This window comes from Thalassophryne amazonica, chromosome 13 (genome assembly GCF_902500255.1).
Source record: "Thalassophryne amazonica chromosome 13, fThaAma1.1, whole genome shotgun sequence".
Lineage (NCBI taxonomy): Eukaryota > Metazoa > Chordata > Actinopteri > Batrachoidiformes > Batrachoididae > Thalassophryne > Thalassophryne amazonica.
This window is the reverse complement of record NC_047115.1, coordinates 78,854,488-78,877,195: the sequence shown is the minus strand read 5'-3', so window position 1 is coordinate 78,877,195 and position 22,708 is coordinate 78,854,488. Positions and strand designations below refer to the sequence as shown.

The 22,708-nt window shown below is 45.9% G+C and overlaps 1 long non-coding RNA gene across 1 annotated transcript; it reads right to left on the bottom strand.

Annotated features, from left to right (window-relative positions):
- Nucleotides 1–215: 215 nt before the first annotated feature.
- LOC117523749 lies at nt 216–22,440 on the bottom strand. The gene is made up of 3 exons (XR_004564607.1): nt 22,428–22,440; nt 13,555–13,558; nt 216–296 (listed from the first exon to the last, which is right to left on the bottom strand). It is a non-coding gene; the product is annotated as an uncharacterized LOC117523749 (long non-coding RNA).
- Nucleotides 22,441–22,708: the final 268 nt, after the last annotated feature.

Below are 22,708 nucleotides of genomic sequence, written 5' to 3'. Positions count from 1 at the left end.
ACCCCATTTACCTGATCCTCCACCCCCCACTTCCACAAAGTATAGATGGTCATCCTTGCACTGAAAGTAGTGTACATCTGCACACTAATCACATGCTTTTACATAGTCCTGTTCCACTATGTTATATTTATTTATTTTACATTTAACATAGTTTTGCCTATTTTACTATATGACTACTTTTCTTCTTACAGAAGTGCTTCTTCCCTTTTTTTTTTTTTTACTAATGTTTATGCACCAACACCAGATCATATTCCTTGTATGTGAGAACTTACATGGCAAAAAATACAATTCTGATTCTGACTCATGAAAATATTGTTACCATTGCACTCAACAATCATTATTTGTGTAATATTTCTCTGGGACTGTAATTTGCACATGAAGCCTGCCAGTCTCTACATGATGATATGATGCACTTGTGCCTTATGAATGTAACACAGTACTGGATCAATTCAATGCAGAAACTTATTTCATAAGAAATGCAGAATGCAGCAAATATTATAGTGCACCTCTGTCTGCGCAGAGAAGGATAGGAATGAGAAGTCCAGTTGCCAAGCAAATCATTCTCCCATCTGTGCCTGACACAGAGCTCTGTTGTGAGACCGGGTGGGGAAGGGGCGGGGGGGAGCATTGTGTGTGCAAAGGTGCAATTACTTCCAAGGTTTGATCAGTTCATGTGAACATGCCCTGCATTGTGCCACGTTGCCAAATATGCACAAAGAAACAAAGAACTGAGTCATTAGAATAATAAGGATTCTTGTCAGGTGGTAATAACACAAATTTATTGAGCACATAATAGATTTTGTTGACTTGGCTGCATCTAATTCCAAAATTATTCAAGTAGTTGCGCTTATGCGGACAAATTTACTAAATTTGAAATAAAGTCTTATTAAAGTCTGGTGGACTTTGCCATGTGGAAGAGCATCATTATGTTTTCACTTTTGGGTGCATCTGCTTTGGAAGTGCATATCAGATTTGCCAAACAGAGAAGGCTGGCAACAAATGCGGGACTCGACACAGTAGCTCAGGTTCAAAAGGCGTTTACTGAATAAATCAGTGGGATCTGATACAGAGAGAGGCAGTCCAAAGAAGCAAACAGATCAGAATCATTAGGCAAATAGTGTGGTCAGTATAAACAGGCAGGTGGTCAAAATACAACGTGGCAGCAGGGACGTGAAAAACACAATGAAAACAGAGCTAGATGCGAAGGCACAAGGGCAATGATCAGGCAAATAACCAGTGCAACCAGTGAAGCTTAAATACACCTAGTAATGAGCTGCAGATTGGAAACACCTGTGGAAAGATCCAGAACAGGGTGTCGCCCAGAGTGTAATGCCCTCCATGAAGTTCCAAGAGAGACAGACAAGACAAATAGGGACAGATAAGCCCAAGCAGGAAACACCAGCCAGAGAAGTCACATAGAAACACAATCCAAAATCCAACTAATCAAACAATAAAAACAAAGCCTAAACAGCACAAAAATGAAACGAAGACCTAAACTAAACATGGCAGGTAAACCACACAGTACATGACAGGACCTCCCTCTTAACGGCGGTACCAGACGGCCCAGGAGAATCAGGATGCCAAGATGGAAGTCCCTGATCAGGTCCGGGTCCAAGATGAAATGGGAGGGGACCATAAGCGCTCCTCCAGCCCGTACCTCTCCCAGTTCACCAGCTACCGCACCCCCCTCCACGCTGCTGAGACCCCAAGAGGTGCCACACTGAAAAGACTGGCCCACCATCCACAAACCGGGCAAGAGGAGGGGGCAGCCAGAGTGCACAAGGTGACTGGTGCAGGCAGATGCTTACATCGCTGACTGGAAGGTGGGGTGTATCCTCCATAGACCTGGGCAATCAAAGGCAGACAGAAAAGCGGGTTACTATCTTTGAGATGGGAAATGGAACTACGAACCTTGGGAGCGAGCTTCCTTGGCAGACCCCAGATGGGCAGATGGTGGGTGGAGAGCCACACCCATGTCCAGGTGAGTAGACAGGCTCCCTGTGACCTGTCTTGTCAGCTGCATCCTTGTAAGCCACTGATGATCCACAGCAAAGCACGACAGACCCGCTCCCCGGTCCCTTGGCAGCTGAGGATGAGTGACAGGGCTGAAGGCACACGTGAAGTTTAGTCTCTGGAAAAGAACAGAGAAGGCTGAAAAGCATGCAACACATGAAACCGAGAGTAGCCAGTGGATGCAGATGGCAGACAGTTGTGGGCAAGCTCAATCCATACTATTTGAGAAGACCAGTAGGCCAGGTGCTGGGAAGCGAGGATGTGAAGGTCCTTTTGTAATTCCTGATTGACCCTCTCGGACTGTCCATTTGTCTGTGGATGATACCCAGAGGTGAGGCTGGAGGAGACCCCAGCAGTTGACAAATCTCCCCCCAAAACTGAGAGACAAACTGCGGACCCCAATCGGAAACAATGTCTTATGGAAAACTATGTAACTGAAAAATGTGGTTTAATAAGGCTTCAGCGGTTTCTTTTGCAGTTGGCAGTTTAAGAAAGGGTACAAAGTGCACCATCTTGGACAGGCAGTCAACAACAGTAAGTATTACAGTATGTACCTTGGACGGAGGCAATCCTGTTAAGAAATCCACTGAGATGTGTGACCAAGGTCCTGTAGGAATGGGTAACAGATGGAGCTTGCCGGTAGGTGGTTGGATTTGCACATAGCGCAGGTCGGACATGCCCTGATATATTCAGTTACATGAGTGAGTAATCGTGGCCACCAAAACCAGTGACCAGTGAAAAGATCTGGAGGGATGAGGTAACGTTATGCAGAGGAGCTGCCACAGAACTGAAACTTCAAATGAACTTTCGGTAAAAGTTGGCACAGCCCAGGAACCTTTGGGCCTCCCTATGGTCTTTTGGGGTTGCCAAATCACGCACTGCGGCTACCTTCTTCGGGTCCATCTAGATTGTCCCTGCTGCAATAACAAATTCTAAAAATGATACAGTAGTTTTATGAAATTCACATGTCTCTGCTTTGAAAATAAACGGTTGCGTAATAAAGTCTTGAGTACTAAACACGCACATCTTCATCTGGGGAAATGATCAGAATGTCGTCTAAGTACACAAACACAAACTTATTCAGGAAATCACGTAAACATCATTGACCAGGTTTTGAAACACAGCGGGTGCATTGGTTAACGAAGACCTAAACTCAGTAAACCGTCAGTAAATCGGATAACACACAGAAACCCACCATTTGTTTTTTTTTCCCGGCCACTACGTTTTGTGAAAACGTACAGAGGCAGTAGCAAGAGGAGGGAGGGAGTACTTTCAACGCACGTCTCTAGGAGTGTAACGATAAAGAGAGTTGACAATAAAGCAGTGTGTGTGGGGGGGGGTCGCTTTTTTTTATGAGCGGGACCGGAGCGGCAGGTGTTTTTTGGCGTCGGCGATGCATGAGCATGTCCGGCCTGCAGCGATCAGTTGTACGAGTGTTACTTGCCTCGAAAAGTTACAGCTACCAGACTGAAGCTGTGGCGTCTGTGTTGCTGACGTTTGGAAATAAAGTCCAAGTTCAAGTGAGAAGCTGTGTCATGCATGCAAGTCTGTTGGCCTCCATAGCATGTGGTGAGTGCCCTAATCCATACTGCCTACGTACGGATTTGGTTAACTCAATAGTAATTGAACGAAAATGTGCTGCTTTGAATCTGTACTGAGGCAGTACTCACAACGTGCGTCATCTGTACTGCTGGTGAATCCACAGCCAGACCGCAGCGAAAGTTCTGCATCCACTAAATCTCTACGGTGTGTCTGCGTGTGTCTGCATGCTCCTAAATTCATACTGAGGCAGGACTTACGATGTACGGATCTCCAAATTTAGCCCACGTTTTGCAAGTAGACTGCACGCACGTGCAAGTACGGCGGGTTGTGACCATGGCTTAAATGTGTGCATGGGTGTGTGCACACCTGAAAACCCTCTGTGTTTCTGCTTTTAATAACATCTATGTAATACCACACAAAGAGCATTATGATGGCACCTGACACATCTCAGAAATTTAGGAAATGCTCAAGCTGACGCATTGAGGTCTCATCTCACATGTTCATAAAGTGGTTGTGCCACATTCATTCCAAAAGGACATGATTCTGTACAGCCCCAATTCCAATGAAGTTGGGACATTGTGTAAAATGTAAATAAAAACAGAATGCAATGATTTGCAAATCCTCTTCACCTGTATTCAAATGAATACACCACAAAGACAAGATATTTAATGGTCAAACTGGATAAACTTATTAACAGAGGAGGCTTCCCTGCGGGGCGTGTTTTGTTTGCAGCTCAATTGAGCACCAATTGAGCGACTGCCCCGAACGGTTAAACACCAACGCCCGCCCCTAGAAACTGGGCTTAGGGTGGGCCAAGAACTTCACGTGGGACACCACATATTTCCACATGGCTCCCAGTTACAATCCTTAGCGGGGATTTAACCCTTCAGGCCCCAGCACTGGTAGACACAGGGTCAGAAGGGAATCTGCTAGACAGCAGATGGGCCAGGGAGGTAGGGCTCCCTCTGGTGGTGCTTCCTTCGCCACTGCAAGTGCGAGCACTAGATGGCACCCTCCTCCCTTTAATCACAAACAGGACACTACCAGTAACTCTGGTGGTGTCAGGGAATCATCGGGAGGAGATAGAGTTTTTTGTGACCCCCTCTACCTCCCGTGTGATTCTGGGGTTCCCATGGATGCTAAAACACAATCCCCGGATTGATTGGCCGTCCGGGGTGGTGGTACAGTGGAGTGAGACCTGCCATCGGTGTGTTTAGGATCCTCGGTCCCTCCCGGTTCCCAGGCTAAGGAGCAGGTCAAAGCCCCTCCCAATCTGTTGGCGGTGCCGGTTGAGTACCACGATCTTGCTGACGTTTTCAGCAAGGATCGGGCACTCACCCTTCCCCCGCACCGTCCGTACGATTGCGCCATCGATTTGATTCCAGGCGTGGAGTTCCCGTCCAGCAGGCTGTACAACCTCTCACGACCTGAGCGCGAATCGATGGAGACCTACATCCGGGACTCCTTAGCTGCCAGGCTGATCCGGAACTCCACCTCCCCGATGGGAGCAGGTTTCTTTTTTGTGGGCAAGAAAGATGGCGGTCTTCGTCCATGCATTGATTATCGGGGGCTGAACGAGATCACGGTTCGCAACCAATACCCGTTGCCTTGTTGGATTCGGTGTTCACCCCCCTGCATGGAGCCAAAATATTCACAAAGCTGGGTCTTAGGAACGCATATCACCTAGTTCGGGTCCGGAAGGGAGACGAGTGGAAGACGGCATTCAACACCCCGTTAGGTCATTTTGAGTACCTAGTCATGCCGTTCGGCCTCACTAACGCCCCCGCGACGTTCCAAGCTTTGGTAAATGACTCTTGCGGGACTTCCTGCACCGATTCGTCTTCATATATCTGGACGATATACTCATTTTTTTCTCCGGACCCTGAGACTCATGTACGGCATGTACGTCAGGTCCTGCAGCGTGTTGTTGGAGAACCGGCTGTTTGTGAAGGGCAAGAAGTGTGAGTTTCACCGCACCTCTTTGTCCTTCCTGGGGTTTTCATCTCCTCCAACTCTGTCGCCCCGGATCCGGCCAAGGTCGCGGCGGTGAGAGACTGGCCCCAACCTACGAGCCGGAGGAAGCTGCAACAGTTCCTCGGCTTCGCAAATTTTTACAGGAGGTTCATTAAGGGGTATAGTCAGGTAGTTAGCCCCCTGACAGCTCTGACCTCACAAAAAGTCCCCTTCACCTGGTCGGGTCAGTGCGATGCCGCGTTCAGGGAGTTGAAACAGCGCTTCTCGACTGCACCCGTCTTGGTGCAGCCCGATCCCAGTCACCAGTTTGTGGTTGAAGTGGACGCCTCTGACTCAGGGATAGGAGCCGTGCTATCCCAGAGCGGAGAGACCGATAAGGTTCTTCACCCGTGTGCCTATTTCTCCCGCAGGTTGACCCCAGCAGAGCGGAACTATGACGTGGGCAATCGAGAACTCCTAGCGGTGAAAGAGGCTCTTGAGGAGGGAGACACCTGCTAGAGGGAGCGTCAGTGCCTTTCACGGTTTTACTGACCACCAGAACCTGGAGTATATCAGGACCGCCAGGCGACTGAACCCCAGGCAAGCCCGCTGGTCACTGTTCTTCGGCCGTTTTGACTTCCGGATCACCTACCGCCCCGGGACCAAAAACCAGAGGTCGGATGCCTTGTCCCGGGTGCATGAACACGAAGTCAAGACCGAGCTGTCGGATCCACCGGAACCCATCGTACCGGAGTCCACTATCGTGGCCACCCTTACCTGGGACGTGGAGAAGACCGTCCGGGAGGCCCTGGCATGGATCCCGGAACAGGGCCGAAGAATAGACTATACGTCCCACCAGAAGCCAGGGCTGCCGTCCTGGACTTCTGTCACGGGTCCAAGCTCTCCTGCCACCCAGGGGTGCGTAGGACCGTGGCAGTGGTCTGGCAGCGCTTCTGGTGGGCGTCCCTGGAGGCTGACATCCGGGCTTACATCCAGGCCTGCACCACCTGCGCCAGGGGCAAGGCGGACCACCAAAAGGCACAGGGACTCCTTCAGCCGCTTCCTGTGCCTCATCGCTCTTGCTTGCCTCTACTGGTGGTTGGCTCTCACTGCGGTATTGTATCACTTCCTGTTCCGGAGCACAGCGGTGTTTTTCTGTATCTGTTAGCTGTTTAATCTGCGCAGTTAGATTGATCTAGTTATCTAGATTACGATTTGTTTCCCAGTGTAATCTTTACGTGCCTTAACTAAAGCACTCCTTCTGCTGAATCACCTCTAAATTATTTACACATTATTCACTTTGCGTGTTTTTAGGAATCCGCTAGCTTAGCGTAGCTACTAGGCTGACTGGGTGACTGTGAGGAGGAAGCGTAGCCCTAAACAGAAGCCCCGTGTACACCGCCAACCCGTTCACATCTCAACCGTTTTTCCCCACTCGACGACACCCGCCGAGGATCAAACTCTGGTTATTGGCGACTCTGTTTTGCGAAATGTGAAGTTCGCGACACCAGCAACCATAGTCAGTGTCTTCCGGGGGCCAGAGCAGGCAACATTAAAGGAAAATTTGAAACTGCTGGCTAAGGCTAAGCGTAAATTTGGTAAGATTGTAATTCACGTCGGCAGTAATGACACCCGGTTACGCCAATCGGAGGTCACTAAAATTAACAAAATTGGTGTGTAACTTTGCAAAAACAATGTCGGACTCTGTAGTTTTCTCTGGGCCCCTCCCCAATCGGACCGGGAGTGACATGTTTAGCCGCATGTTCTCCTTGAATTGCTGGCTGTCTGAGTGGTGTCCAAAAATGAGGTGGGCTTCATAGATAATTGGCAAAGCTTCTGGGGAAAACCTGGTCTTGTTAGGAGAGACGGCATCCATCCCACTTTGGATGGAGCAGCTCTCATTTCTAGAAATCTGGCCAATTTTCTTAAATCCTCCAAACCGTGACTATCCAGGGTTGGGACCAGGAAGCAGAGTTGTAGTCTTACACACCTCTCTGCAGCTTCTCTCCCCCTGCCATCCCCTCATTACCCCATCCCCGTAGAGACGGTGCCTGCTCCCAGACTACCAATAACCAGCAAAAATCTATTTAAGCATAAAAATTCAAAAAGAAAAAATAATATAGCACCTTCAACTGCACCACAGACTAAAACAGTTAAATGTGGTCTATTAAACATTAGGTCTCTCTCTTCTAAGTCCCTGTTGGTAAATGATATAATAATTGATCAACATATTGATTTATTCTGCCTTACAGAAACCTGGTTACAGCAGGATGAATAGTTAGTTTAAATGAGTCAACACCCCCGAGTCACACTAACTGTCAGATGCTCGTAGCACGGGCCGGGGCGGAGGATTAGCAGCAATCTTCCATTCCAGCTATTAATTAATCAAAACCAGACAGAGCTTTAATTCATTTGAAAGCTTGTCTCTTAGTCTTGCCATCCAAATGGAAGTCCCAAAACCAGTTTAATTTGTTATTATCTATCGTCCCCCTGTCGTTACTGTAGTTCTTTCTGTGAATTTTCAGACCTTTTGTCTGACTTAGTGCTTAGCTCAGATAAGATAATTATAGTGGGCGATTTAACATCCACACAGATGCTGAGATGACAGCCTCAACACTGCATTTAATCTATTATTAGACTCTATTGGCTTTGCTCCAAAAGTAAATGAGATCCACCCACCACTTTAATCATATCTTAGATCTTGTTCTGACTTATGGTATGGAAATGAAGACTTAACAGTATTCCCTGAAACTCCTCTGTCTGATCATTTCTTAATAACATTTACATTTACTTCTGATGGACTACCCAGCAGTGGGGAATAAGTTTCATTACACTAGAAGTCTTTCAGAAAGCTGCTGTAACTAGGTTTAAGGATATGATTCCTTCTTGTATGTTCTCTAATGCCATATACCAACACAGTGCAGAGTAGCTACCTAAACTCTGTAAGTGAGATAGAGTATCTCGTCAATAGTTTTTACATCCTCATTGAAGACAACTTGGATCTGTAGCTCCTCTGAAAAAAGAGAGCTTTAAATCAGAAGTGTCTGACTCCGTGGTATACTCACAAACTCGTAGCTTAAAGCAGATAACCCGTAAGTTGGAGAGAAATGGCGTCTCACTAATTTAGAAGAGCTTCACTTAGCCTGGAAAAAGAGTCTGTTGCTCTATAAAGAAAGCCCTCCGTAAAGCTAGGACATCTTTCTACTCATCACTAATTGAAGAAAATAAGAACAACCCCAGGTTCTTTTCAGCACTGTAGCCAGGCTGACAAAGAGTCAGAGCTCTATTGAGCTGAGTATTCCATTAACTTTAACTAGTAATGACTTCATGACTTTCTTTGCTAACAAAATTTTAACTATTAGAGAAAAAATTACTCATAACCATCCCAAAGACGTATCGTTATCTTTGGCTGCTTTCAGTGATGCCGGTATTTGGTTAGACTCTTTCTCTCCGATTGTTCTGTCTGAGTTATTTTCATTAGTTACTTCATCCAAACCATCAACATGTTTATTAGACCCCATTCCTACCAGGCTGCTCAAGGAAGCCCTACCATTATTTAATGCTTCGATCTTAAATATGATCAATCTATCTTTGTTAGTTGGCTATGTACCACGGCTTTTAAGGTGGCAGTAATTAAACCATTACTTAAAAAGCCATCACTTGACCCAGCTATCTTAGCTAATTATAGGCCAATCTCCAACCTTCCTTTTCTCTCAAAAATTCTTGAAAGGGTAGTTGTAAAACAGCTAACTGATCATCTGCAGAGGAATGGTCTATTTGAAGAGTTTCAGTCAGGTTTTAGAATTCATCATAGTACAGAAACAGCATTAGTGAAGGTTACAAATATCTTCTTATGGCCTCGGACAGTGGACTCATCTCTGTGCTTGTTCTGTTAGACCTCAGTGCTGCTTTTGATACTGTTGACCATAAAATTTTATTACAGAGATTAGAGCATGCCATAGGTATTAAAGGCACTGCGCTGCGGTGGTTTGAATCATATTTGTCTAATAGATTACAATTGTTCATGTAAATGGGGAATCTTCTTCACAGACTAAAGTTAATTATGGAGTTCCACAAGGTTCTGTGCTAGGACCAATAGTTATTCACTTTATACATGCTTCCCTTAGGCAGTATTATTAGACGGTATTGCTTAAATTTTCATTGTTACGCAGATGATACCCAGCTTTATCTATCCATGAAGCCAGAGGACACACACCAATTAGCTAAACTGCAGGATTGTCTTACAGACATAAAGACATGGATGACCTCTAATTTCCTGCTTTTAAACTCAGATAAAACTGAAGTTATTGTACTTGGCCCCACAAATCTTAGAAACATGGTGTCTAACCAGATCCTTACTATGGATGGCATTACCCTGACCTCTAGTAATACTGTGAGAAATCTTGGAGTCATTTTTGATCAGGATATGTCATTCAAAGCGCATATTAAACAAATATGTAGGACTGCTTTTTTGCATTTACGCAATATCTCTAAAATCAGAAAGGTCTTGTCTCAGAGTGATGCTGAAAACTAATTCATGCATTTATTTCCTCTAGGCTGGACTATTGTAATTCATTATTATCAGGTTGTCCTAAAAGTTCCCTAAAAAGCCTTCAGTTAATTCAAAATGCTGCAGCTAGAGTACTGACGGGGACTAGAAGGAGAGAGCATATCTCACCCATATTGGCCTCTCTCATTGGCTTCCTGTTAATTCTAGAATAGAATTTAAAATTCTTCTTCTTACTATAAGGTTTTGAATAATCAGGTCCCATCTTATCTTAGGGACCTCGTAGTACCATATCACCCCAATAGAGCGCTTCGCTCTCAGACTGCAGGCTTACTTGTAGTTTCCTAGGGTTTGTAAGAGTAGAAGGGAGGCAGAGCCTTCAGCTTTCAGGCTCCTCTCCTGTGGAACCAGCTCCAATTCAGATCAGGAGACAGACACCCTCTCTACTTTAAGATTAGGCTTAAAACTTTCCTTTTTGCTAAGCTTATAGTTAGGGCTGGATCAGGTGACCCTGAACCATCCCTTAGTTATGCTGCTATAGACGTAGACTGCTGGGGGGTTCCCATGATGCACTGTTTCTTTCTCTTTTTGCTCTGTATGCACCACTCTGCATTTAATCATGAGTGATCGATCTCTGCTCCCCTCACAGCATGTCTTTTTCCTGGTTCTCTCCCTCAGCCCCAACCAGTCCCAGCAGAAGACTGCCCCTCCCTGAGCCTGGTTCTGCTGGAGGTTTCTTCCTGTTAAAAGGGAAGTTTTTCCTTCCCACTGTAGCCAAGTGCTTGCTCACAGGGGGTCGTTTTGACCGTTGGGGTTTTACATAATTATTGTATGGCCTTGCCTTAACATATAAAGCGCCTTGGGGCAACTGTTTGTTGTGATTTGGCGCTATATAAAAAAAATTGATTGATTGATTGATCGCCCCTGGTCCCACATCGGTCTGGATTTCGTCACGGGCCTCCCGCCGTCCCGGGGGCACACCACCATCCTCACGATAGTGGGACCGGTTCTCCAAGGCGGCCCACTTCGTGGCCCTCGCCGAAGCTCCCGTCGCCCAGTAGACAGCGGATCTCCTGGTCCACCATGTCGTACGTCTGCATGGGATACCAACAGACATCGTCTCTGATCGTGGTCCCCAGTTTTCCTCGCAGGTTTGGAAGAGTTTCTGCCGGGGAGCTGGGGGCCACCGTGAGCCTCTCGTCTGGGTATCACCCTCAGACCAACGGACAGGCTGAACGGGCTAATCAAGAGCTGGAGCAGGCCCTGCGATGTACTACATCTGCACACGCGACGGCTTGGAGTGAACACCTGGCCTGAATCGAGTATGCGCATAACAGCCAAGTGTCCTCTGCCACCGGCCTCTCCCCGTTCGAGGTGTGTCTGGGGTACCAGCCCCTTTGTTTCCTGTGGTGGAGTGAGAGGTCAGTGTACCCTCGGTCCAGGCCCACCTGCGGAGATGCCGTCGGGTGTGGCGCACCGCCCGTTCGGCCTTGTTGAGGGCCCGGACGAGGGCAAAGTCCTATGCAGACCGTTGACGGTCCCCCGCTCCCGCATATCAGCCCGGGCAGGAGGTATGACTATCCACACGGGACATACCTCTCCAGGTGGCTTCCCCCAAACTACAGGACCAATACATAGGGCCCTTCTGGATCCTCAAGGTCCTCAGTCCCTGAGGCTCCAACTGCCGGCCTCACTGCGGATCCATCCAGTCTTTCACGTGTCAAGGTTGAAAACCATATCACACCTCACCTCTCTGTACACCCGGTCCGGCGCCGCCTCCTGCCCGTATCATCGACGGGGAGCCAGCTTGGACAGTACGCCGGGCTCCTGGATGTCCGTCGAATGGGCCGGGGTTTCCAATATTTGGTGGACTGGGAGGGGTATGGACCCGAGAACGCTCCTGGGTGAAGAGGAGCTTCATCCTGGACCCGGCCCTCCTGGCCGATTTCTAACCGTCGCCACCCGGACAAGCCTGGTCTGAGGCGCCAAGAGCACCCTTGAGGGGGGGGTCCTGTTGTGTGGGCCGCCAGAAGAGGAGGTACTGCTGGCCCACCACCAGAGGGCGCCCTGCCTGAAGTGCGGGCTTCAGGCACGAGGGAGCGCTGCCGCCTTACAGGAACAGCCGAGGTGACAGCTGTCACTCATCAACTATGACAGCTGTCACTGATCATCTGCACTTCACCCCGGATAAAAGCAGGATGACACCTCCACCACGTCGCCGAGATGTCGTACTTCTTGGAGGTAACTTTCTCTGCCTGCGTATTGTACTAATTGATTTCAAGAGCTACTTTGTTGCAGCTGTCTACCCAGAGGACCGGCGTGGGCCGCGACTGTTTCGTTCTACTTCCACCAGATAAGTGGTACTCAGACGCTGCACGAGTGTGTGTTAGAGGTGGAGGTGGAATTCCCACCGTTGTTGTTACGGGGTGTACACACACCCACACTGTCTTTGCTCTTCGCCAGCAGTAACAGATCCGACACGCTGAGACGGTGGCCACCTGGGGAATTCGGGACCTGGCGGCTCCAGTATTCTTCGGGTTCGGTGGCGGTGGAAATCGTGTGGTTCCGGTTCATCTCCAGATGGACGTCTCCTATCGTCGAGCCTGCCCACACGACACCTTTATCCATTGACTTGTATTTATTCTATAATCTGCTGTGTGTGGTTGTGACATTCACAACAGTAAAGTGTTCAAATTTAACTCCCTCTATTGTCCGTTCATTTGCGCCCCCTGTTGTGGGTCCGTGTCACTACACTTTCCCAACAAGACCTTTCTAATTTTAGAGATATTGCATAAATGCAAAAAAGCAGTCCTACATATTTGTTTAATATGCGCTTTGAATGACATATCCTGATCAAAAATGACTCCAGATTTTCTCATAGTATTACTAGAGGTCAGGGTAATGCCATCCAGAGTAAGGATCTGGTTAGACACCATGTTTCTAAGATTTGTGGGGCCAAGTACAATAACTTCAGTTTTATCTGAGTTTAAAAGCAGGAAATTAGAGGTCATCCATGTCTTTATGTCTGTAAGACAATCCTGCAGTTTAGCTAATTGGTGTGTGTCCTCTGGCTTCATGGATAGATAAAGCTGGGTATCATCTGCGTAACAATGAAAATTTAAGCAATGCCGTCTAATAATACTGCCTAAGGGAAGCATGTATAAAGTGAATAAAATTGGTCCTAGCACAGAACCTTGTGGAACTCCATAATTAACCTTAGTCTGTGAAGAAGATTCCCCATTTACATGAACAAACTGTAATCTATTAGATAAATATGATTCAAACCACCGCAGCGCAGTGCCTTTAATACCTATGGCATGCTGTAATCTCTGTAATAAAATTTTATGGTCAACAGTATCAAAAGCAGCACTGAGGTCTAACAGAACAAGCACAGAGATGAGTCCACTGTCTGAGGCCATAAGAAGATCATTTGTAACCTTCACTAATGCTGTTTCTGTACTATGATGAATTCTAAAACCTGACTGAAACTCTTCAAATAGACCATTCGTCTGCAGATGATCAGTTAGCTGTTTTACAACTACCCTTTCAAGAATTTTTGAGAGAAAAGGAAGGTTGGAGATTGGCCTATAATTAGCTAAGATAGCTGGGTCAAGTGATGGCTTTTTAAGTAATGGTTTAATTACTGCCAACTTAAAAGCCTGTGGTACATAGCCAACTAACAAAGATAGATTGATCATATTTAAGATCGAAGCATTAAATAATGGTAGGGCTTCCTTGAGCAGCCTGGAAGGAATGGGGTCTAATAAACATGTTGATGGTTTGGATGAAGTAACTAATGAAAATAACTCAGACATTTGCAAATACTTTTGCTACAATAATGGCCCCATACACCTACAAGAAAACTATTGTATTCCACATGCAAGGCAGTTTGTCAAAAAAAATGCATCTCACACTGTACTGTCTGTAAAAAGATTTATGGTAAAGGCAGCACAGCAAACAGCTGCACCACTTCCTAAAGACAGAGTTACAGAAGCACCAGCATTCGAGATCACTGGAGTAGACTTTGCAGGTCCACCGTTTGTAAGGTCAAAGAATACTACAGAAAAAGCATATGTTGCACTTTTCACTTGTGCTGTAACACGCGCAGTCCACCTTCAATTAGTATCAAGCCTAATGACAGAAAGTTCCTCTTAGCACTCAAAAGATTCATTTCACCGAGAGGACTTTGACCTTGTGATCTACTCAGACAACGCAAAAACATTCAAGAGAGCAGATCAAGATTCAAATGAGCTGTGGAAAGGCTTGAAGGAGCCCAAGCTGCTGGAATATTTTTCTGAAAAGGGGATCAAGTGTAAATTTATTGCAGAAAGAGCAGCTTGGTGGGGTGGTTTTTTGGGAGAGATCAGTGCGCTCTGTAAAGGGGTGCCTCAAAAGTGATGGGCAGAGCTTCTTTGAGTTTCGAAGAGTTAACATCTCTTTTGTCAGAAATAGAAGCCACTGTTAACTCAAGACCACTCACATTTGTGTACAGCGAGTCACAGGAACCACAACATCTGACACCAGCACATTTTTTGATTGTGAAAAGACTCACCTCTTTATCCGCAAAGCCTTTCTCCACGCAAGGTCAGACAACATATGTGAACAAAGAAGAGCTAACCCGAAGATGGAAGTACCACCATAGACTGGAAAATTAAATTTGGAACAGATGGAGAAAGGAATATTTGCTTGACCTGAGATCAGCTCATACTCGTAAAACTCTGAATTCAACGCAAGTCAAACCCGGAGATTTAGTTCTCATTGGAGAAGACAAGATGCCACGCCTGACATGGAAAATGGGACTTTTCACAGAAGTGTTCCCAGGAAGAGATGGACTTCTTCGATCATACGCTGAGCGCACTCCAACTGGGACAATGTTAAAAGACCAGTTCAGTTACTGTACCCCCTTGGAAGTTAACACTTGAACTGTCTTTTTGGGGGGGAGGATGTTGAATATTTGGGGAGTTGATGGTCTAGTGGATAAGGTGTTGGGCTTGAGACCAGAAGATCCTCTGTTCAAATCCCAGCCTGACTGGAAAATCACTACGGGCCCTTGGGCAAGGTCTTTAATCCCCCATTGCACCCGGTGTGTAGTGAGCACCTTGTATGGCAGCACCCTCACATCGGGGTGAATGTGAGGCATTATTTGTAAAGCGCTTTGTGCATCTGATGCAGATGGAAAAGTGCTATATAAATGCAGTCCATTAACCATTTTACCATTTATTTGTTAAAGAGAATGAGTTCATATTTACAGGTTGAATAAATAAGAAAAAATATTTGTAAGTTTCATATTAAAAAGGTACAGTTAATATATAATAATTAATACGTAATTAAAATATAAAGTATAAAATAATAAAGTAGTAAAATATTAATAAGTTTAAAAACAGCCTATTTTTTATGGCACAAGTTAATTTTGGGGTTAAAAAAATCGATGTATATTGATACTTATGTCATTTTTGACCACTAGATGGCGCGTGTGCGTCATGTTGTAAAATGAAATGCTGTCTTGAACACACAAAAAGAAGAATCTAGAAGCTTCTGAAAGTATGTATGATGCAGCAGTTTTTTGTAGTGCTTTGTTTGTTTTGTTAATTAGTAAAAGAAAAGAGCAGAAAATGAAACAAGGAAAGTCTGGACTGTTTCCTTTCCAAAAAATAGATGTTGCAGCTTGATCCTTGACAGACCATTTGTCCAATCTCCCTCATGCTCATGCCGTGCACAAGAACATGGTCAATCACAGTAGCTCTGATTTCATCAGATGTTACTGTTCTTTGTCTTCGTTGACCACTTCGATCACTTTGACCACCTCTCACACAAACTCCTCCTCTCGGATTTCTATCCATTGTAGTGTCTCACAAACCAGTGCTCTCTGAACTGGCTCATATATGATCCCTCACATCATTGGCCACAAGTGTGATCAATTTGAGTTGTGTTCAATCAGTGACATCAGTGCTTCAACTATGTTTGAATTTTGCCACCTGTGTTCACCATTATACAACACAGGTGCATCAAAATGAAAATGTGTTGGCAAGTTGTGTTTAAACAGGTGAAAAGTTCTTATGGTTTTGCCAAAAGAGTGACAGATTCAGTCAGTGGATTCAGGCAACGTAACATTTGGTTCAGACAATAAGGTTTAGTGTTTTAGCCCTTAGCAAAAAGAAGTTTATTCAAGTGTACTATGAGTATACTTATTTTTTTACTAAAATTGAGGAAGTATACTTGAAGGTGACTTTTTGTACTTTTTCCTTTAATTTTCTCCACAAAGGAAGGACTTGATTTCATCGGTCTTTGTTTATGAAATGTTTGAAAATATATCAAACTTGTTTTCAACATTCTGTCTTGTGATTTTTTTTTAAATGCATCACACTCTTGTGTACATACACTATGAGTAAACTTTAAGAATACTTTAAGGAGTATATTTTCAGTATATAAATAGTAAGCTACAAGTAATATGCCAAGCAAAATTAAAGTATAAAAAGTAAAATAGTTGTTATGGATAAGACGCGGATTGAGGAGCGGTCCAGTATCTGACTGAACCCAGCATGAAATAATCAGAAGCAGTTCCAAAAAGAAAACATTTATTTTTCTCCCTTTGTGCTATACATGAAATACTAAATAATTTAAGTTCTGGTGAGGTGAAAAGGCGGCGCGCTCTCTCAGCGTCTCAACAGTCGGAGTCCAAACGTTCAGGAGTTCCGCCAACACCCCCCCCCAGGTGACTTTCCCAGACTGTACTCTGCGAAGGAGGAACAGAGATGAGATTATTCAACACTTATTACTACGAAATATTGTTTAGAGGCAAACTTATCAGCTACACGTTAGGTCTGGTTTCAAACTTGTTCAAAGAGGCTGCTGCTCACAGCTAGTGGAGGATCATTAATCCGCACGCCACTGCCGTGAGGAGCACGCCAAACAATTTCCACCAATAATTACTTATAGCTGCGTATAAACACCAATTTACATTCACAGATAAACTTTTCAGAATATTCACCTCTGACGTGTGCTGACAACGTTTGCCTCTCACCCTCGTCCTCCTTCACAGGCGCGATGTCAGACTCTGAAACGGCCCTCAGCGTCCCCACACGGTCATCACAAGGTTGTATTCTCCAGCAATCTTATCCAACTCACTGCTGGTTTAAATGTAGTTCTTCATCACTACATTGGTACCAGCTGGAAGTCCTCAGATCTGCACGTGAACATCACAGGTGTCGTGGATTGTCCTGATAGAGAGCCACACGAGAATGCAACAGGTGCAGCCAATCATCGTAACAGAGGAGAGAGACTCTTCTGCAGCACATTTTCCTCAGAGAGCAGCCCCAAATCACCTGGGAAGGAAAATAAACACAAAACAACCCAACCTTGTCCAGCCAAACCCCCCCCAACACACAACAGTACCCCCCCGTTAACAGGAAGCCTCCCGGCGACCGCACAAACCAGACCCAAAAACCACCCCACACATCAAAGGCCAAAGCAGGAGGAGGGCAGAGATCACAGCAGGCAGCAAAGCCGGGAGATGCAGCAGAAAGGCTGGCCGGCATCAAAACAAAAAAAAAAAACATCCCGAAACAACCCCAAACACAAAAACAAAACAAAAAAAAAGGCCCCCAGCATCCCCCCCAGAGAGTACCACAAACATACCACAGGGAAGCACACCGGGGTAAACACAAAAGAAAAACACAATACCCAACCCAACACCCCCCCCCCCCCCCAGAGGACCGTCCCATCAAACCCTGGGGAGGAACAAAAAACACACAAACCCAAAAACCCCAACAAAAAACCCCCAACACACTAGAACACAGGTCAAAGGAAAAAACAAACAACGCCCTCCCCTAACATGTGGAGCCCGACTTCCCCCAGGGGATCTCATCGTCAACCCCAGGAGCAACGACCACAGCAGGAGCCATCCAGGAATCCCCAGGCATACACGGGAGCCTTAAGGTCCCCCAGAGGACCGTCCCATCAAACCCCAGGAGACACCCCCACAACCCAGGAACCCCACCCCAGCCCAACACGGCCGGTTGGCCCCACAGTCAACCTCCCCCCCAGAGGACCGTCCCATCAAACCCCGGGGGGAAACAGGAGGAAACAAAACCCCAACCCCCCAGGGATTTCCAAAAACCACCCCAGGAGCAAACAAAAAAAGTTTATACAGCCATTTTGACAGTGACCAGTGAGCCAAACTTTTCACTTTGTGTTCATCCATCATTGACTGAAAAATTGCGCACTTGCATTCTGTCTTGAAGTGCAAGTGTTTGTGTCAGCGTGCGCACAGCGCACCTCATGTGATCCATTATAACAAGATGTTAAATCTATCATGAACATACATTTGTAGCTGCTTATAATAAAAAATGAACATGCAACTGTTTTACCAAGCGATTACAATATAAACTGTTGTGAGGGTGTAGGAACACGGACCACAACAGGGGGCGTTAAATGAACGGACAATGGATAAGCCAAACAGTAACAATTTAATGTTGTGAAGTGCACAACGGAATACAGACAAATACAGTTTTCGTACCACAGACAATTAAATGTTGAGTGACATGTGGGCAGGCTTGAGGATAGGAGACGTCCGTCCTGAACCGAGCCGGATCCCACACGGCCTTCACCGCCAGCGGATCTGAAGAACACCAGAGCCGCCAAGTCCTGGAGCCCCAGGTGGCCACCGTCTCCAGCTGTCAGACCGGGTACTGCTGGCAGAGAACAGAAACAGTTTTGATGAGTGTGAGTTCGCACACTCAGTAATTCCACCGTCTGTGTTCTTATGGGAGGGAGCACCTCCACCTCCAATCACATACTCGTGCAGCTCCTGTCTAACCACTTATCTGGTTGGAGTGTGAAGCGAAGCCGTCGCTGATCACACCAAATGCCAATCCAACAGATAAGGCACACCACAGGAAAGCGTTCAGAAAAAAAGAGTTCAGACTATGACACAGTTTTAGATACAGCAGAGAAAATTACCTCCAAGGTAGCTGATTTCTCGGCGGGGAGGTGGGGTTGCAGTCCGGCCTTTATGGTGGTGGTGATGTGATGTGGATGAGTGACAGCTGGTGCTGATGACAAGTGACAGCTGTCACTCCCGGTTGCTATGACGCCCTCTAGTGCTTGAAGCCCGCACTTCAAGCAGGGCGCCATCTGGTGGTGGTGGGCCAGCAGTACCTCCTCTTCAGCGGCCCACACAACATAAACATTACAAATAATTACATTTTAGGCTGTCCCAAATATGTTCTTCACCTCAGCCCACGAGAGAGAGAGGAAAAAAGCTCCAAATGAAACAGTCCTCTGTGATTCCAGAAACAATTTGAGGTGTTTTCAACATCCAACCTCTAAGTGAAATGATCAATCCGCTACGAAATAGTTTTTTTATGTACAGCGTCCAGTGCACAAAGTAGGTGGGATTGTCACAACAAAGTGCGCGAGAGGGCTGAGCCAAAATAACCTGTCCAAAATAGCCTGTCCTGTCCTCATAGCTGCCAGGTACTCAGAAAAAAGGGCTTCTAACAGCCTCGTCCTCACAACTAAAATGCCTCTAAAATCCTTGTTTGTCCTTATAGTATCTCGTGCACAAACTGCCCCATACTGTTGGTGCTAAATTTCCAACTTCTTGAAATTAGCGCCACGCTCAGAGATGAGCCTTGTTAGCCAAATATTCTGCCTCTAGGGCCACTATTCTCCCACATTTGTTGAATAACTTGACTCGTACCAAAAAAAAAAAAAAAAAAAAAAAAAAATGCTACGTGGCTCCTTATTCATTGTTCATTATTCAGTGGGACCAGGGCTTTAGTCTGTTCATTGAGAGTGCCATTTTGCACCTCAGTGAGTAATTGAGGCACTTTTGATTGAGATATAATGCAAAATGTACACCAATTGGGCTTTACAATATTAAATTCAAATGTCCACAAAATCCACGGTCTGGATCAGATCCAGATCAAGCTTTGTCAAGCAATAGTGAGTTCCACTCTGCACCTCACTTTCACATATGAGAGTGATTGGGACATGTTTGATTAACCCTATGGGCAGTGGCATAGGCGCCAGTGGAGGATATTAGGCATATGTATGCAATCATGTCCACCCACAATATGAGATTTCAATTCAGTTTAATTTATTTCATTCATATAGTGCCAAATCACAACAAAGCTACCTCAAGGCGCTTCACACAAGTAAGGTCTAACCTTACCAACACCTAGAGCAAGAAGACAGGCAACAGTAGTAAGGAAAAACTCCCTTTAATCATTTTAAGAAGAAACCTCAAATAGTCCACACTCAAAGGAGTGACCCACTGCTTATGTCATACTCATAAAAACATTTTAAACAGTGCAGAGGAACATCAAATTATTGAGAATTATTAAGTCCACGCAGACGTCCACGACAGCACCAGTTGGTTGGGGAGCGGGGAGGAGGTTGGGACTTCAGATCCTGTCTTCGAGCATAGCCGTTTTGCAACTGCCGTAGTCGACCTTCATTTGCAAGCATGGGTGTATCACAGGCAGGGGTCGTCTATGCCTTGAGTAGGTCTTTCACATGAAGACTGCAGCATGCAGCACCGGCCTCAGGTCTTTCACTTCACAGTCTGTCCGGACTGCTCTAAGCTGCCGCTAGCCCTAAGCTTCACTCACAGGCCCAAGCTGAGGCCTAGACCTGCTCCTTTGCTAATGAAATGACTTTAAAAGGATGGGATAGGAAGCATAATGCCATACTATACCAGTATGCCAGCCATACCAGAGAGAGAATAGATGGTATTTTGTATGAGACCTATAGATTTTTGCCAACAGTGTGTTGGATTTTATAATCACATAAATGACTTGGGTTATTGTATTAGAATTGTTTTTAAGCATTCAAGAATCTAGATTTAATACCCCAGTTCTGAATCACATGTGCACAACAGTCTGCAGCAAACATGCTTCATAACTGCATCAGTCAGCAGGGGAGGAGCTGTCTAATTCATGATGGTGCTGAAATACCTACAAAATCATTTTTGTTGCAAAGTCAAGAGGTCACCCCTGCATGATAAACCTGAAGGCAAGAAGAGATGAAAATAAAATGAAGCCTACAGGAAGACAAGCCAGAAGTGAGATATTGTTTTTTAGAGCTGGGCAACGATTAAAATTTTTAATCGCATGATTTCCATGATTAATCACGATTAATTGCATTGTTATATGCAAAATCCAAAAATGAATTCAAAAGTAGTGTATAGCACAGCATCTCATCTCATCTTCAACCACTTTTCCAGGTTCGGGTCGCGGGGGCAACAGCTCCAGCAGGGGACCCCAGACTTCCCTTTCCCTTGCCACATTGACCACCTCTGACTGGGGGATCCTGAGGTGTTCCCAGGCCAGTGTGGAGATATAATCTCTCCACCTAGTCCTGGGTCTTCCCCGGGGTCTCCTCCCAGATGGAGGTGACTGGAACACCTCCCTTGGGAGGCCCCCAGGAGGCATCCTTACCAGATGCCCGAACCACCTCAGCTGGCTCTTTTCAACATGAAGGAGCAGCGACTCTACTTCGAGCTCCCAACGGATGACCGAACTTCTCACCCTATCTCTAAGGGAGACACCAGCCACCCTCCTGGGGAAGCCCATTTTGGCCGCTTGTACACGCGATCTAGTTCTTTCGGTCATGACCAAACACTCATGACCATAGGTGAGAGTAGAAATGAAGATTGACCAGTAGACCAAGAGCTTCGCCTTTTGGGTCAGCTCCCTTTTCGTCACAATAGTATGGCAGAGTGAATGCAATACCGTCCCTGCTACATCGATTCTCCGGCCAATCTCATGCTCCATGGTCTCCTAACTCGTGAACAAGACCCAGAGGTACTTGAACTCCTTCACTTGGGGCAAGACCGTATTCCCTACCCTGAGTTTCCTGCTGAGAGCCATAGCCTCAGATTTAGAGGTGCTGATCCTCATCCCAGCTGCTTCACACTTGGCTGCGAACCGATCCAGTGAGTGTTGGAGGTCACAGGCCGAGGAAGCGAACAGACCACATCATCTGCAAAAAGCAGTGATGAGATCCTGAGCCCACCAAACTGGAACACCCCCCCCCCCCCCCCCCCCCCCCCCCGACTATGCCTCGATATCCTGTCCATGAATATCACAAACAGGATTGGTGACAAGGCACAGCTCTGGTGGAGGCCAACCTCCACCGGAAACGAGTCCGACTTAGTGTATAGCACAGTTTTATTTTAAATGTGAATATGGACAAAACAGCCATAATGTTTGTTCTGCAAACACTTAACAGCATTTTGTTAAATAAAATTAATACTTGTAGGCCCAGACGTTTCCAGTTCTGCTGCTTGCTCTTTGCAAAACATGTTAATTCCTCTCAATATGCTAACATATTGAAAGGTCTCCATAGTAACACTTGGCCCTGCAGCCACACCTGCAGAGGTTGCTACCTGTAATGACAAAAGCCAAACTGCCTGTTTGAATGAAGTGTCAACAGCCCAACATACTGTGTGAGTCAGTAATGGGCCATCTCTATGGAAGTAAATCTGTGCCATCAGACTTTGAATTTGAATTTTGAGTTTGAAGAGAATTTCTAAGGTTGGAGCAAAATGTGATTGGTTGCACGTTGGATGACTGAGACAGGGATTGTTTGGTTCTGCTTTTCTATTTTTTGAGGTTGTTTTTTTTTTAGGTTGAATTTTTGGGGATGATTTTTTTTGTTGTTGTTTTATATTGAATATTTGAGGCTAAA